The 15,613-nt window shown below is 42.2% G+C and overlaps 2 long non-coding RNA genes across 2 annotated transcripts; both read left to right on the forward strand.

Annotated features, from left to right (window-relative positions):
• The first annotated feature begins 848 nt into the window (after positions 1–848).
• LOC127631984 (uncharacterized) lies at positions 849–1,482 on the forward strand. Its single transcript, XR_007969033.1, has 3 exons — positions 849–966; positions 1,059–1,196; positions 1,343–1,482. It is a non-coding gene; the product is annotated as an uncharacterized LOC127631984 (long non-coding RNA).
• A 3,304-nt stretch (positions 1,483–4,786) lies between these two features.
• LOC127631983 (uncharacterized) lies at positions 4,787–10,521 on the forward strand. Its single transcript, XR_007969032.1, has 3 exons — positions 4,787–4,840; positions 5,633–5,749; positions 10,284–10,521. It is a non-coding gene; the product is annotated as an uncharacterized LOC127631983 (long non-coding RNA).
• The last annotated feature ends 5,092 nt before the right edge of the window (positions 10,522–15,613 follow it).

Consider the following 15,613-nt stretch of genomic DNA (forward strand, 5'->3'; position numbering starts at 1 on the left):
GGTTACAGTGAGGCACTTACAATGGAAGTGGATATGACAAATATTTTGGTGGGTTTAAAAGCAGAAAAATGAATCTTATAATTTTATATAAAAAACTTCACAGCACAAATAATGCATGCGTTTATACAGAATAATTAAGTTGTTTAAATCTTCCTTTTTACAGTGATTTTAGGGTTTAAGGGTTTACTGACATTACATTGTCATGGCAACGAAGTTGTAAAATTGGCTATAACTTTACACAGAAAATGTTAGCAAGCAATTTGATCAAACTAAAATCATGTTTACATGCATATTGTCTACATCTTGTGGTTATACTTGTGGATTGGCCCCTATTCACTTCCATTGTAAGTGCCTTACTGGAACACAGATTTGTACTTTTTTAAAGAATAGGAGGGACAAGTTTAAATTAATTTTGTGGTAATCAAAATTATGCCAGACGTGCTGTCTATTTAGCTTAACTTGTACTGAACCTGGAATATTCCTTTAATAACATTAACTAAATACTTACTTCAGTTGTTTAAATGTAGATTTTTGCATCCATCCTTTTGTTTACACAGGAGAGATCAAGCTGCCTGGCATTGAGCTATCCTTGCATGCTCTAACAGGGTTGGAGTATCCTGACCCCGGGGGCTAGTGCTTACATGTCCCAGTTCTCTGTGCTCAGTTAGACTGGGTGTCAGGCTGCATGGTGCCCCAGCCAGGAACCATGGAGAATGCAGTTTGTAAAGGTTATAGAGTTTACGGGGGAATGTCAAATCCTGTTAGATGAATCTCCATGTGTTAACCCAGAGTATATTATTGCTCTCATGGCTGGTTCCCATATGTTTTGGAGCCCAGACGATAGACCCGGTCACAGGTGTGCTGGCTTCTGTTGTAGGGGTCCATCTGGATGTTTGGAAGTGGACCGTGGTCCCTGTAACTGTGTCCCAGTTACTGACATTAGGAGAAAACTCAGACAGTGTAATGGTAAGCAAAGTTGAACTAAATCACAGTGGCACAAAATCTCATTTGGCTTTGGGGTGTTTATATATGTATGTAAATGTGTTTGTTTGCCTCAGGTGGAAGCCCTCCAGAAGGAGAGCTGTGTTTGGGGTAATTACTGGCATGAGAATACTCTGAAAGAAGAGGAGATGATTGGAGATTTTGACAGAGTCTTTAAACGCTATCTCTGCACAACCAAAAAAGAGTCTGGCTTTGTGAGTTGCCTAGTTAACATGCATGTCTTTTGACCAAGTGTCTGTTTTATTTCTCTGACTGTCAGTGGGATGGGGATGAGTTTCCACTATCCTTGCAATCTGAATAAGACTGTATGGTGTGTGTGTGTGTGTGTGTGTGTGTGCAGATAGACTGGATGGTCACAGACAGGCAGCTAAGGGAGACAGCTGCTGAGATTCAGGAAACTGCCCAGTGTGAAGCCCAGGGAAAAGCTCTCCAGAACTCAGAGTTTTCTCTGCTTCTACCAGCCCAAGTGTTACTCGCTCTCACAGGAGGTCAGCCCTCACATTCACATTCCCACTAACACTACAGACAGTTATGCTTTAAAGGTTCAGAAAAATAGCACTCATGATCCTCATTTATAAAACATAGACATAGACAAGTAACAGAATACTTTTGACAACTTACGCTCTGCACTAAAGGCTGTGCTGAACTGAGTGAATGTGTCCATGGAGAGACTGCAGAGGGATAAGATCGGTACAGTATGTGCAGTATCTGGTCTTCTTTTCTTAACATACATTCCCACTCTCCTCACATACACTACCAGTCAAAAGTTTGAACACATAATCTTAAAATCCCCAAAAATCCAAAGGCTTGCCTGCTGCAAAGATCAGCTTAGAACAGAATCAATTTATATGCAGGTCTAGGCTGACTCATTAATGCTATTCACCAGCATAAATGGTCTTTTTGAATCTTCAAACTAGTCGACCAAGGAAATCTTGCTTAAAAGAATAGTTCACCCAATAATTTAAATGATCTCATAATTTACTCACTCTCATGCCATCCCAGGTGAGTAAGACCCAGACTTTCTTTTCCAGAACACAAATTAAGATTTTTAGAAGAGTATCTCAGCTCTGTAGGTCCATACAATGCAAATGAATGGTTGCCAGAACTCTGAAGATCCAAAGATCATATAAAGGCATTATAAAAGTAATTCACAAGACTTCCGTGGTTTAATCCATGCCTTCTGAAGAAATACAATCAATTTTGGATGAGAACAAACCAGAATACTTCAACCAAACACCTTTTTCACTATAAATCTTGACATCAGAAGTTTACTCGGAGATAATGATTTCAAGCTTGATTACAATCTCTAGCGCTATCAAGCGCTCTGTGCATCAATCACTGGGAAGTGTAATCTTGCTTGAAATCATAATCACCAAGGAGGTCAAGAAAAAAACCTGTTAGGGAAATCAGCATCCCATGCTGGGGACCAATATCCAAAACACAACATATGCTGGTATTTTCATCAGAGTTATGCTTAAATTCTTCAAATTAGTTTTGTACACAAATATGAATTTGAGATGTTTTTTGTTTTTAATGAGTTGGACTGGTTAGTAAAGTTAGGAACTCCTTAAAATATTTAAAAAAGTATTTCAGGAAGCACATCATTACATTTTTGGAGAGAATTCCCAAAGTAATCTAGGCAAAGGGTCTTCGAAGTAATCTTCAAAGGCTACTTTGAAGAGGCTAAAATATAAAATATACAACATTTTTTGTCACCACATAATCCCCATAATTTCATTTCTGACTTTACAATTATTCTAAAATGTGTAAATGTGGTGTGCCCATAAAACACACTCACACCATCCGACAAAAACACATAAGCTGACAACAGTTAATTGAGCTCATTACTAAATCGTTGAACAGCTGAATGAGCTGATCAATACATTGAAGTCTTGATGTACTCCTCTGCTACATGTGCTTTTGGTGTGTTTGCCAATATTCTGGCTTTGCACTCCATTGTCCATTTTCCAGTTTGATGGAGTGTGGCCGGGTGAATAACACGGACGTGTCTTGTGATTATTGCAGGATGGGAAACTGAGAGAGAGGGAACTGCGGGAGCAATTAATGCAGAGACAAGCAGAACCTGAAGTGGTTCTTTCATCTTTCCACTGTGCTCGTCAGGTCTGCCAGCTGCGTGCTGACACCGCGCAGGTATCTCATGCTGGAGGCAAGACATACAATCCATTATACATGTTTGTGGAGAACCTCAGGCAATGACCTAGAATTGTATAGTGATGCCCTTGGTTTATCTTGGAGGTATTTTGTTCAGTATATATTTGGGAGAATGCCATGCTGCCATGCAGCTTAGGAAAGAATAAATCTCTTTTAACCTTTGGAGATCTTTTTTCTGACAGTGTATTTAAATGCCTCTCTTCCCGTTTCTAGTCTTTGGTGTCTGGCTTATTCTGGTATAGAGATTTTGGTGTGCTGCAGCCCAGGAGTGTCAAAAGCCCTCTGAAAGTTATAGCTATGACTCAGCAGAAAATCCTTCCTGGGCTTGAATGACTCATTCAGCTCTTGGTGGAAAGCGAAGCACCTGGCCAATCGACCAGCACCCAGTGACAGCCAAGTTCTTGTACAATATTCACATTATTGCCTTAGTTCAGAAAAAAAAGAAAAGAAAATTCTACTACTCACTTGCATATTGTTCAAAACCCATATAACTTTCATTCTTCTCTGGAACGCCAAATGCGAATATTATCCTCAAGCCCATAGGATACTTCATTTTGACGTGAATTCTTACACCCTGTCTACACCAGATGCGAGCCGTGCAGAACGATGCAACATAATTAAATATTTCCCAATATAATCAATAATGCTGTCTATACTGAATGCATCTTTTGTGACCACCTTGTAATGCCGACAGTAAAGGGACGCCCCATTCTATTTTGCACTGCACGAGCTGGCGCTACTCGTGATAATAAGTCAAATAAACAGTTTAGAACTTTCACATTAAAGCATCCAGTTTAGACAGCCTTAAGGCGCTGCGATGCATCGCAACATCGCTGGTGTCCTGTGTAGAGAGTGTGTTAGCAATTGCATGCAGTCGAAAGCTGGCCTTTCAAAGTAAACTTCATTTGACTGTGTACATACGCTGTTGGTTGCGCTACGACTGCCATGAGATACTGGACTATTTCTCCTCAAGAGTTTAGGCCCATGAAGATGCCTTTATATTCCTTCAGACTCAAGTTATACAAATGCAGGTATCTCCTGACCTCCTCACACATGCGCTCTTGAAGCGCATATCTATGGTTGTTTCCATCTATGTCTCCTGTTGTTTAGCGTGATTACATCTGCTAGCGCTTCTACATGACAGCAATGGCTCAGTTTGGAGTGTTGTCACTTTGTGGACCCACTAATTATTGCAAAAAATTCCAGGTACATGCGCATTCCATGCACTCAAAATATGAGCAATTTGAATAATCAGGCATTCGGCCAAGAAACTGTTTCCAGAGTGTGGACTGAATTGGTGTCTGCAGTTAAAGGTATATCTGAATGCTGGGAGAAAAACTGTGAGACTTTGGTTGTCAGTCAGCCTGAAGAATTTCACCTCTTTGTTTGTGTTCCCGTCTAAACTCAGTCCTCTAAAGATCAAATGAAGGCTCCATCTGCTAGTGAATAGAATGCCACAGTGCCTTCTCCTTTTCTGTCAAACCCATCTTACATACACAAAGTCCAGGAAAAGACTTGACTGAGCCACAGCCAGGGTAAGGTGGTCTTCAGTTAGAGATCTTACTGGCATCCTCATTTCAGATCATGACATGATGTTCCCTCTTGTTTCATTCAGATGTCCAGGAACCCGGGTTGTCCATTCAAATTGGTATCCTGGAACTGGCAGGTTAGTTCATTTTCAAGGCTCTTTAATGGAGAGCTTTGAATGGACCAGTACAGTACAGGTTTAAAACTCCTAGGCTGCATCTGAAAATGTAGGCAGCTGACCTGTCGCCTCTCTGCCTGATCGGTTAATGGCTTAACCGACAGCATTTTTGAACTAATGGAACTCTGGTCTCAGAACAGTTTGAAAAGCACCTTAGTTCCATCCTACCACCATACACAGCCTCCCAAGGCAGCATTTTCCAATTTTTTGGATGCAGACTATGTTTCTGTTAACCTTGAAGGTCAAGTTTGAGAAGTATGAGAACAGTGAACTAGAACAGTTATTTATTACAATGCTTTGGCACTGAGAAAAAAATCATGAGGGGCTTTGTGATCCAATGCTTTTTAATCAGAATCACTCATTGGTCACATGACCCAAATACTTAGGAGGCCAAGGCAAGCATCACTAGTACTATTGCTCATACGAAGGGTTCGAAATTTGAACAAATGCCATGCCTAAGTACTAAATTTCTAAAAACCATTGGGCTACTTTTACTGGGGCCAGTACCTACAGTAGCCACTACTTGGAATACGCTAGCAAGCACATAACTACTTGTTTAAAATCAAGTTTTAATTAATTTAACAATACATGATATTAAAAGTATTTTGATGACCAATTGACTTTCCAAAAGAGCCCCTAAGAGGACAGGGAGGAAAACGTATTGTGAAGCAACGCAAAACTGTTTCAGAAAATAGATTTATCCCTTTTCTATGTTCTGTATGTTTTGTATATGTTTTACTGTCTGTGTTGCAGAGGAAGACTGGTCCAGACTGGTAGCTTTATCTCTGCTCTTCCAGCTGATGAAGGAAGTGGAGCAGCAGCTCTGGGATGGTGTCAGAGATAGAGGCCAGCTCAAGATTCAGCCCCCAGGTCAAGCTCTAATTATCACCACTGAAATGTGCAATCTGAACTCATCAGAACTGCATAGTCATTAGTCTAGCAACAGATGACTTAAAGCCATGAGAACTATCACGACATGTCAATGGGGAAATAACTTGAATGTGAGCAAAGCTTTATTTTTAGTGACCTCTTGGCCTTCAGGGGCAGTGTTGTGGCTTGATTGCACATATGACAGTGTAATTATTTAGCAAACCTCTGTGGAGTTTGCAAAGAACAGAATGCACAGGTCTTGAGGTGCATATTTAGGCCACATTCACAGTAATCCATTTTTGTTTAAGACCTTTTTTTTTAACGTCATAATTTTTCAAAGTATGCATTAATCAAGAGCGTTTTTGAAACGTTCCATTTTCGATGGGAGGAAATGCCTTTCCAGTGTTGATTAGAGGCATAAACGTAGCAAAATCAATGTGTTTTTAAGCCCAGTAACAATTCTATTCTATTCTAATTGAATCAGTATTATCACTATTGGTCATTCTTAGGGTTAGGGATTTTTCAAAACCCCTAAAACTAAGGATGATACTTTGGAGCATAACTATTTTAACACTCTGTTTGCTGTGGATATGATAAATACCTCAAATCTTGTGGCTTGTTATGGTAAGGTATGCTGTTCTATTCTATTTTCCAGAGGTGGTTGAATCGAGTTACATGACTTGACTCGAGTCTGTCTTGAGTCGCATATTTAAGGACTTGTGACTTGCTTGACTAAATGAAGAAAATGTCTTTTGACTTGAACTGAATGACTTGACAATGACTTGAATGTTTTTTATTATTATTATTTTCAAAAACGTATTATAAACAGTAATGAAATGCGTTTAAAAAAATATTGCAACATCAATTAATTCATATGCAAAAATGTAAGCCCGCCAGCACCACTGATCTGCATCTGTGCTTACAAAATGACAGATGAGTGTCAAATTCCCAAAATAATCTCCTTTAGATATAAAGATTTAGAATTGGACCGTGTGAATAAAAAAAAAGATTTGCCAGATGCACAATATGCAATGCAAAAATATCCGATACAACCACCACAACCTCGAATTTCATCAGACATTTCAAAAACCTTTTTATGTTAGATCAATGTAAAAATCTGACTGTATTTTATCACACCATACATGCAGTGTTATACATATTAACTGGTTAATTCTAAAAATATAAACAATTCGGAAAATAAGGTATCTAGAAATATTCACAGTATTTTTAATTGACCACGATAAAAAAACTTTGGGGTTCTCCACTTTGGGGTGCTTTTCCCCTCCAGACCTGCAGAGGCACCAATGCCCCTAACCCAGTTTAACCATCTGCTCATTAACCCTCATTCCCTGCACCTGTACACTGCCCTATATAAACCTGCTTGTTTCTCAACCATGTGTTCAGTTTTGAGCCTTCCTACCGTGTTCCTCCTGTGACCAGTTCGCAAGTTAAGTCTCATCCTTGATGTACCTTTTGACCCTTGTGTCGCTTTTGTTTCTCAGTTTTGTGGAAGCTCGGCTCTCCCAGTTTATTTGTACTTTCTGACGCTTGTGTCTCTTTTGTTTCTCAGTTCCCCTTCTGTCGCTCTCTCCACGTTGTGTCAGAGAAGCGACACTTGGGGTCTCTCTTGAGCGCCGATATTCACCTCTGAACTATGAAAAAAGGCCAATGAGAGTTGGCAACCAGTATTTGCATGTCCCGCCCCGGACATACGGGTATTTAAGCGGCGCAAATATGGGAGTTCATTCAGAAAATGTCTTTGGAGCCGATGGTCGTGTCTGCAACTGCTGCGTGTACACACCGAGTTCCTGCTATCCCTCTGCTGCATGCTGTTGGATTCTACGGTGCACAACAGCGGCTTTCTCCTGTTTGCAAGGCTGTGCACTTCCTGCCCCTGAGCGCTTCGACACTGCAGATAATAAAGATCTCTTACGAGTTCTTTTTCTTCATAAAAGAGTGATTTTATTTAAAAGAGTAATTTCCTCTAAAAGAGCAAAAACACAGCGGCGTTGAACGTCCTTTTAAGGACGCGTCTTTTTAAAGATGCCTTTCTGCCCCTGTGTTGTTCCTGGATGCGGTAGAATACTCTCCTCTTCCGACGGCCACAGGCGTTGTCTCGTGTGTCTGGGTAGCGATCACACCGAGGCTGCGTTTGTGGACGGTTCATGTTCTCATTGCGAGAACATGACCATGACAACGTTGCGATCGTGGCTTGCTTACAACCGTAAGCCACGACCGCAACGTTGTCATGGTCATGTTCTCGCAATGAGAACATGAACCGTCCATAAACGCAGCCTCGGCTTACAACCGTAAGCAAGCCACTCCAGCCGCCCCCCCGCGTCGCTCCTTCTTCCCACGGGATTGAGGACGATGCGGCTGGCGATGGAGGCGATTCAGGGATGGCAGCGGGTGCAGCTCCGCCGGGTACGCCCCCTCGGACCACCCGCGCCCCGATACGCTCGTTGACTCCTGTCCCCGCTCGAGGTGGCGGCGACTCGCCTCGACATCAGAGGGCGTGGGATCTGATGCTGAGGACTCCTCTGGGCTGCCGCCTTCGCCACCCTCGACGGCGGAGCGCGCCACGGATACACCGCGATTCCCCAGGTGGATAGGGCTGTTGCGCTCCACCTATGCCCCGGAAGCACTACCACCTTGCGGGGTCACCCTGTACTCCCTTCCCGGTCCTGTAGAGCAACATCCTCGCTCACCGCGAAGGCCTACAGCGCTACCGGACGCGCCGCTTCCACCCTGCATGCCATGGCTCTCTTGCAGGTCCACCAAGCCAAGGCACTGCGAATCAAACTGTTCTGAGACCAGAGTTCCATCCCCCGCCCTCAGGCCCACGACTGTTCCCCGACTGGCCGGTTCAGACGAGTCCAGAGGACGCCAGCGTCGGACCTCCTCCTCAGTCACGAACCCGCCCCCTGCCGGGTGCGCGGAGCAAGGTAAGTGCTTTGAGTTTGCTCTCAGCACCAGAGCCTTGGGGTGCCACGTTGCCCCCCGACGCTGCGTTACCTGTTCCGCACCGCTGCGAAGCCCCGCCGGGTACGTCCAAAATCCCCGTCCCCTTGGTGCCCCTAGTACAGAGCTTAGAGGCATGGCTTTCACTGCCCAACCCGTCGCGATGGCTGCACCGGACCATTCGACTCGGTAACGCAATTCAGTTTGCCAGGTCTCCGCCCCCCTTCGTGGGCGTTCGTTTCTCCGCAGTGCACGACAGACACGCTCAGTCCCTGCGGTAAGAAATCGCCTCCCTTTTAATCAAGGACGCGATAGAGCCTGTCCCTCCAACCGAAACGAAGAAGGGTTTCTACAGCCCTTACTTCGTTGTACCCAAGAAAGGCAGCGGCGTACGACCGATCTTGGACTTGCGAGTTTTCAATCGGACCTTGTCCAAACTCCCGTTCAAAATGCTCACCCAGAAACAAATTCTATCTGGCGTCCGGCATCTAGATTGGTTCGCAGCGATAGACCTGAAGGACGCGTACTTCCACGTCTCGATTCTCCCTCAACATCGACCCTTTCTGCGGTTCGCGTTCGACGGCCAGGCGTATCAGTACAAAGTCCTCCCCTTCGGCCTGTCTCTGTCCCCTCGCGTCTTCACGAAGGTCGCAGAGGCGGCTCTTGCCCCGCTCCGAGGAGCTGGCATGCGCATACTCAATTACCTCGATGATTGGCTCATTCTGGCCTCCTCACGGGAATTACTATGTGCACACAGAGACCAGGTGCTCAAGCACCTCGGCCGTTTGGGGTTTCAGGTCAACTGGGAGAAGAGCAAGCTCATCCCGGTCCAGAGCATCTCTTTTCTCGGGTTGGAGTTAGACTCAGTCTCATTGACAGCACTTCTCTCCAACGAGCGTGCTCATTAAGTGCTGGAATGCCTCGCTTCCTTCAAGCCAGGCACCGTGGTCCCTTTAAAACGTTTCCAACAGCTGGATGTAACCTCCGTTCCCTGATGGAGGGAATGAGACGTTGTGTCTTCCCGGCCACGTCGCTGAGCTGAGCTGCTGTAGTGGCCGGACCATTTCTGGCTCCTCAGAAAAATCCTGAATGAACTCTAATATTTCCTCGCCTTTATACCCCTATGTCCGGGTGCGGGGTATGCAAATACTAGCAGCCAACTTCTCATTGGCCTTTTTTCATAGATCAGAGGTATATTCGGTGCTCAAGAGAGACCCCTAGTGTCATTTCTCCGACACAATGTCTCGTTCCCTCCATCAGGGAACGGAGGTTACATCCGTAACCTAGACGTTTTGTTTATAACATCACATTTATATTTAGTTTATATTGTTAATATTTATAAGAAATATATTACTAATCATTAGAACTTAGTGTAAACTATTCTTCTGTTACTTACCTCCACTTTCCCTGTGATTTAATTGGCTTCACAGCTTCTTGGATTTTAATAAGGTTAAATGTGCTCATTTGTCACTCACAGAGTGAGCGATAATTAATTCATGTTTTGCACACTCATAGTTCTGTCATACCAACCTCCATTCACTTAGCACTCTCCTGTGTCTTTGTTCACATTCAGAGGTTGCAGTCGGTGGGTGGCCTGTCTCTGCTGCTGATGCACTGTGCTGCACACATTTCCACCAACAATATGAGGACCGACTCCACTAATGCCTTCCAGAGGGCCTTCTTCAAACTACTACATGCAACCACCACAGCTTGACCGAATGTGCTAACAGAATTAAAGGATTAATTCACCCCAAAATTATGAAAATTCTGTCATTACTCACCCTAAGTGAGTCACTCCAGAGCTGTATGACTTTCTTTCTTCTGTAGAACATTAAAGGTGAATTTTAAGATATTTTATTTGGCATAATGTAGGTGAATAGTGACTTTGATCTGTCCAGCTCGAAAAAAAGGACAAGAAACACCACAAAACACAGTAATCGTTCTGACTATATTCCAAGTCTTTTGATTAATTTGCCGAAATGTAAGTCATTATTGACTCTCAAATAAAATCATACTAATAAAGGAAAGTGCTTGAATTACATATGGCGGTTACATCGATAGCATCAACCCTCAATGGTTCTCATGTTGCACAATCTGTCATGAGACCCAATGTGTAAATAATTACACAATTTTCATTTTTAGGTCAACTATTTCTTTTAGCAATTTCACACGAGCAAGTACGTGTTTTTAGTGAATATTAGCACAGCTGAAGGCACAAGGTTGTAGTTTGATATTTATTTTACACAACAGTTCTATAAACTAGACATTTGCCGATATTCAGTGATAAGGTATACTGTGATAATTAACATGCACAATATTGTTATCATGAGCAAAACCAAATTGTTTAGATTTTTCTTAATCCACCGTAGCATTTCCATCAATAAATCAACATTCCCAACACTATCTCCTACAGTTATCTCCTACAGTAATAGGAAAACATACCAGATTACTAGGAAACTAATAAAATTCACGTTTTTATTTCAGTTAAACTTTTCCCTCAAAATGTTACCATTGTTGTTACCTGTTCATTTGCAATGAAAATAAACCATAATATATTAGATAAATAAATATCGAAGCATTGGACTCGAAAGCCACCAAGTCTCTTTGAATCTTATATGGTTTGATCTTTTCAAAGTTTCTTATATGTTATATGTTAATAATGCAAAACAAGTAACTAAATATTGTAATTAAGAACAACAATAACGTTTATTTATCTTTTAATCCATTTTGTAATTCAATGCAATACTGAGATAATACTGTATACCATTATAAATGCTTCAGCTATTATTGTGATATGAAAATATGAGACCGTCACATCCCTACTATAAACAAGACATTAATCTTGAGTAATTTATATTTCAGACAAAACTTTATCAGTTAGTAGTGTTTTTTTTTCCTCAGACCAAAATATTACCAAAAGGAGTCAAAGCATCAAACTTTGTGCGTTGCCAAACAGTGCACTCACTAGATAACAGTAGGTGAGTGGAGCAATGGCAATTTTTCCTCCCCAAGGAAAAGGAGGAGGTGGAAACTGGCTGAACAGTAAACATAAAGTTTAATGCTAAAACTCAACTTAAAAGAACATAAAACAAACATGAACACAGAAACACATATAACGTCATGGTAACTGTTGTAACCTCCGTTCCCCGATGGAAGGAACAAGACATTGTGTCGATTGTAGTGACACAAGTGGGAAAGAAGGCACACTGGATGAACTTGGTGAAGGGCACAAGGTGCGAGTATTACCGAGTTCTACCGGCTCGGCTCGGACCTGACAAAACACGGGATGAGACTGACTCAGACGAGATGTCTGCTAGGGAGGTGCCATGGGCCAGTGCCCACGAGGATGCCACAATTCTCGTAGAGTGTGCTCGAACCCGCAAGGGGGGGGGCATGGCCTGGGTGTGATAAGCAGTGTGAGCAGTGCCCTGGCCCGAGGAACCAATCGAGTAGAGGTGGGAAGGAGGGATGGAGGTTTCCAGTCCACCTCACACTCATGGCGGCCCAGGAAAGCATAGCGGACATCAGTGCATCAGGCTCAGACTGGGCAGCCCAGCTTTTATGACCGTCCAGAAGTGGAGAGAAATCAACCGCATCTTGAAGCTCATCTTGAAAAAGACATGTCCTGAAAAGACGCCTGTGGAGTGGTGGTGGTGTAGTGGTCTAAACCACATAACTGGTAATCAGAAGGACGCTGGTTCGATCCCCACAGCCACCACCATTGTGTCCTTGAGCAAGGCACTTAACTCCATGTTGCTCCGGGGGGATTGGCTCTGTAAGTTGCTTTGGATAGAAGCGTCTGCCAAATGCATAAATGTAATGTAATGCCTGCTGTGTATTTGCTCTTTTATGAGTGGGAACTCAAACTCTTTTAGAGGAAATAAACCCTTTTAGGAGGAGAAATACTCTTTCAGGCAATGAAAGCGCTGTCGAAGCGTCCAGGGGTGTGGACTGCACAGCGTGCAGAGAGGAGAAAGCTGCTGGATTGCGCCGTAGATCCAACAGCAGTGCTTATCGCCAGTAGAGGTGAGTGGAACAGTGGTGAACTCAGCTTTGCTGTTGCACAACCGCTCGGCTCCGAAGAGAAAATCTGTCTAACAGTCGTATGCCCACTCCCTTTTATACCCATATGTCCGGGGTCAGGGCATGCAAATTCTGTCTGCCAAATTGACATTGGCCTTTTCTCAAGTTCAGAGGTATGCAAGGCTCTCAGATGAGACCCCTTGTGTCACTACAATCGACACAACGTCGAGTGAGTGACAGAAGGGGAACAGCTTTTTTGTACTATACATTTAGTTCAGAATAGACATAATAATGCAAAATGCTCAGGGAAGAATTAGAATGTTAACATTTTAAACAAAACAACATCTATTCAAAGCAACACATAAAATAGATGTCTTTCTGTTTATTACTGGTGTCTTAAAATTAAACTATGTGCTATTTTTGTGCTATTCATATTTGATATTGTTGCTACTTAGTGACTGAATTTCCTCCTGAGAATCAATTAAGTATGTTAATGTGGTGCAACAACAAGAAATAGAATGAAACAATAAAACATTTTTATCTTATGTCTGTTTTTGGATTACAAGAGTTGTTGCTTATATTCTAGAGCACTTTCCTCTATCCTAAACCATAAAACATAAACTAGTGTTCTGGCTGTTTACATTTTCTCTTTAAAATGACAGCAATTAATTTTTGTTATTCACATGTTTTGTGCCCTTATGAACCAACCAAGGTGTTATTTTACAAGTTATTCTCTCTGATGTTGAGCAAAGTTGAACTGTTAATTCAGTTTTCACCCAATATAAACCAAATTGAATAAAAAGTTTGTAATAGTTTGGTGAAATGTTATATTGTAAAAGTAAATAGCTAAGCAGAGCAATACATTGAAAATTTAACACTTTACTTACTACAACTTGTGAACAGTTTTGTACAAAATAAATAAAATACAACTTTTACATTTATGCTGCATAAAAGAATAGTTTTGTTTTTCACACACACACACACACACACACACACACACACACACACACACACACACACACACACACACACACACACATATATTTGTTTTTTTTTAAGCTACACTTCAGAAGATTTTTTGGCAAAAAAACAAAAACAAAATGCCATTGAGTACATTATAAAACAGCATTCAAAAACATCCTTACTTTATTCCGATTCAATATGTATATATGAAATAATATGTATAATTATATTCATATTGTAACGGTTACCCTGTCTTGTCTCACTGTTGCCCTTTGTTTGTAATTTTGTCACTTTTGTTATTCCTTAGTTTTCACTTTTGTCACCCTTGTACCTCCATAGTCTTGTTTTCCCTCGTGTTCACTGTTCATTGTTTTCACCTGCCCTTGTTAATTTGCCTTTGGTTTCTGTTAATCACCTTGTCACCTAGTTTGTGTTCTGTTTGTTCATTGGCCCCTTTTTCCCATGTTTTTGTATTTATATCCTGGTTTTTGGTTTAGTCCTTGTTTGTCGTTGAATGCTGTTGTACGTAGTTTGTGCTCGCTCCCATGCCTATGTTCCCGTGTTCCAGTTCCTGTGTTTTCGTGTTTTGCTTTCATTTGCCCATCGTGGTAGTTTTGTTTATTCATGCCAGTTTGTTTCCTTCAATCAAATAAACCCGCATTTGGATCCTCATCCCTTGTCTGACTCCGACCTCATTCGTTACACATATATAATTAAAATAAAGTACTCCTCACTGGAGACTGTAGCACGATGACGTATTTAGTGATGTAGTGGATGTTTTAATGCACATGCGTATTCACATTTTATGTTTTGTTTACATAAATCATAAACATAATTACTGTAGCGCACTTGGTAGTAATTAATACAGTATATATTCATAACACACACACATTTATATATTAGGGCAGCACAATTAATTAAAATAAAATCGCAGTATGACTGTGACGAGCAGGAGAGCGTGGCCAGGCTTGAGGGTGCACGGCCAGCGCTGAGTCACCTAATCAGCCGGAAGGGGGATAAAGACTAGCTAGTCAGTTTGAAAGAGAGACACGCACAGCCACTGTGTGTGCGTGCGCGCGTGCAGGTCTATGTGTTTTATGTTATGTTCACTTCTTTTGCCGCTTCCCGCCTCCTCCTTGCCCATCCTTACCTGTTACAATGACATTATGAGATTACGTAACGCAAATGGCTACGACGATTTAATTAAAGCTACACAATGTAATTTTTTTGTAACAAAAAAAAAAAAAAAACATTTATTAATGAGAGAGTGCACCAAAAATACATCTTCCAAACCTAAGGCTGGGCGATAAAACGATATCGATATATATCGCGATAAAGAAAATCCACGATAAGCTTTTGAGGAATTTTCCATATTTACTGCCTGTCAGCAGTTCGGCTTTCTCAGGCTGCATTTCCACTGGGGCGGACGAAATCCGCTCAAAGGCGCTCACAGTGCAAGGAGAGAGCTTGCTCCGCACCGCTGCCAATCCTACGATCCACCTTGTGAGCATGACGCTCGGCTTTCATAGGAATGAATTGAAAATGCTCTCAGCTTCGCTCACAACGCGTCAGTGGTAACGTAGGGTCAGACTGGATGAACATGCTAATGCTAGCTGCCTTGCTAACAATTAGATTACGTCAGACACCGGATTGATTCCATCCGCACCGCAAGACTTCATGACAGAAGAGCGCGACAGAACAACAGTGATGTGGACAACAGCTCTGATCTTTCTGCGCTGTAATCTTGAATATTGTTCTCTACCAACAAACATGCATCATTTCTGCCCTGTCCCGCTACGCACGCGTTGCCTCTTTTCCCTGCATGTGTGTAGACATGAAGCGCCGCACGAGTTAACGAGGTGTGAAGAGGTCTGACAATAAGGAAGGAACGAAAACGCAGAGCTCTTCAAAAATAAG

The sequence above is a fragment of the Xyrauchen texanus genome, chromosome 38, assembly GCF_025860055.1.
Source record: "Xyrauchen texanus isolate HMW12.3.18 chromosome 38, RBS_HiC_50CHRs, whole genome shotgun sequence".
NCBI lineage: Eukaryota > Metazoa > Chordata > Actinopteri > Cypriniformes > Catostomidae > Xyrauchen > Xyrauchen texanus.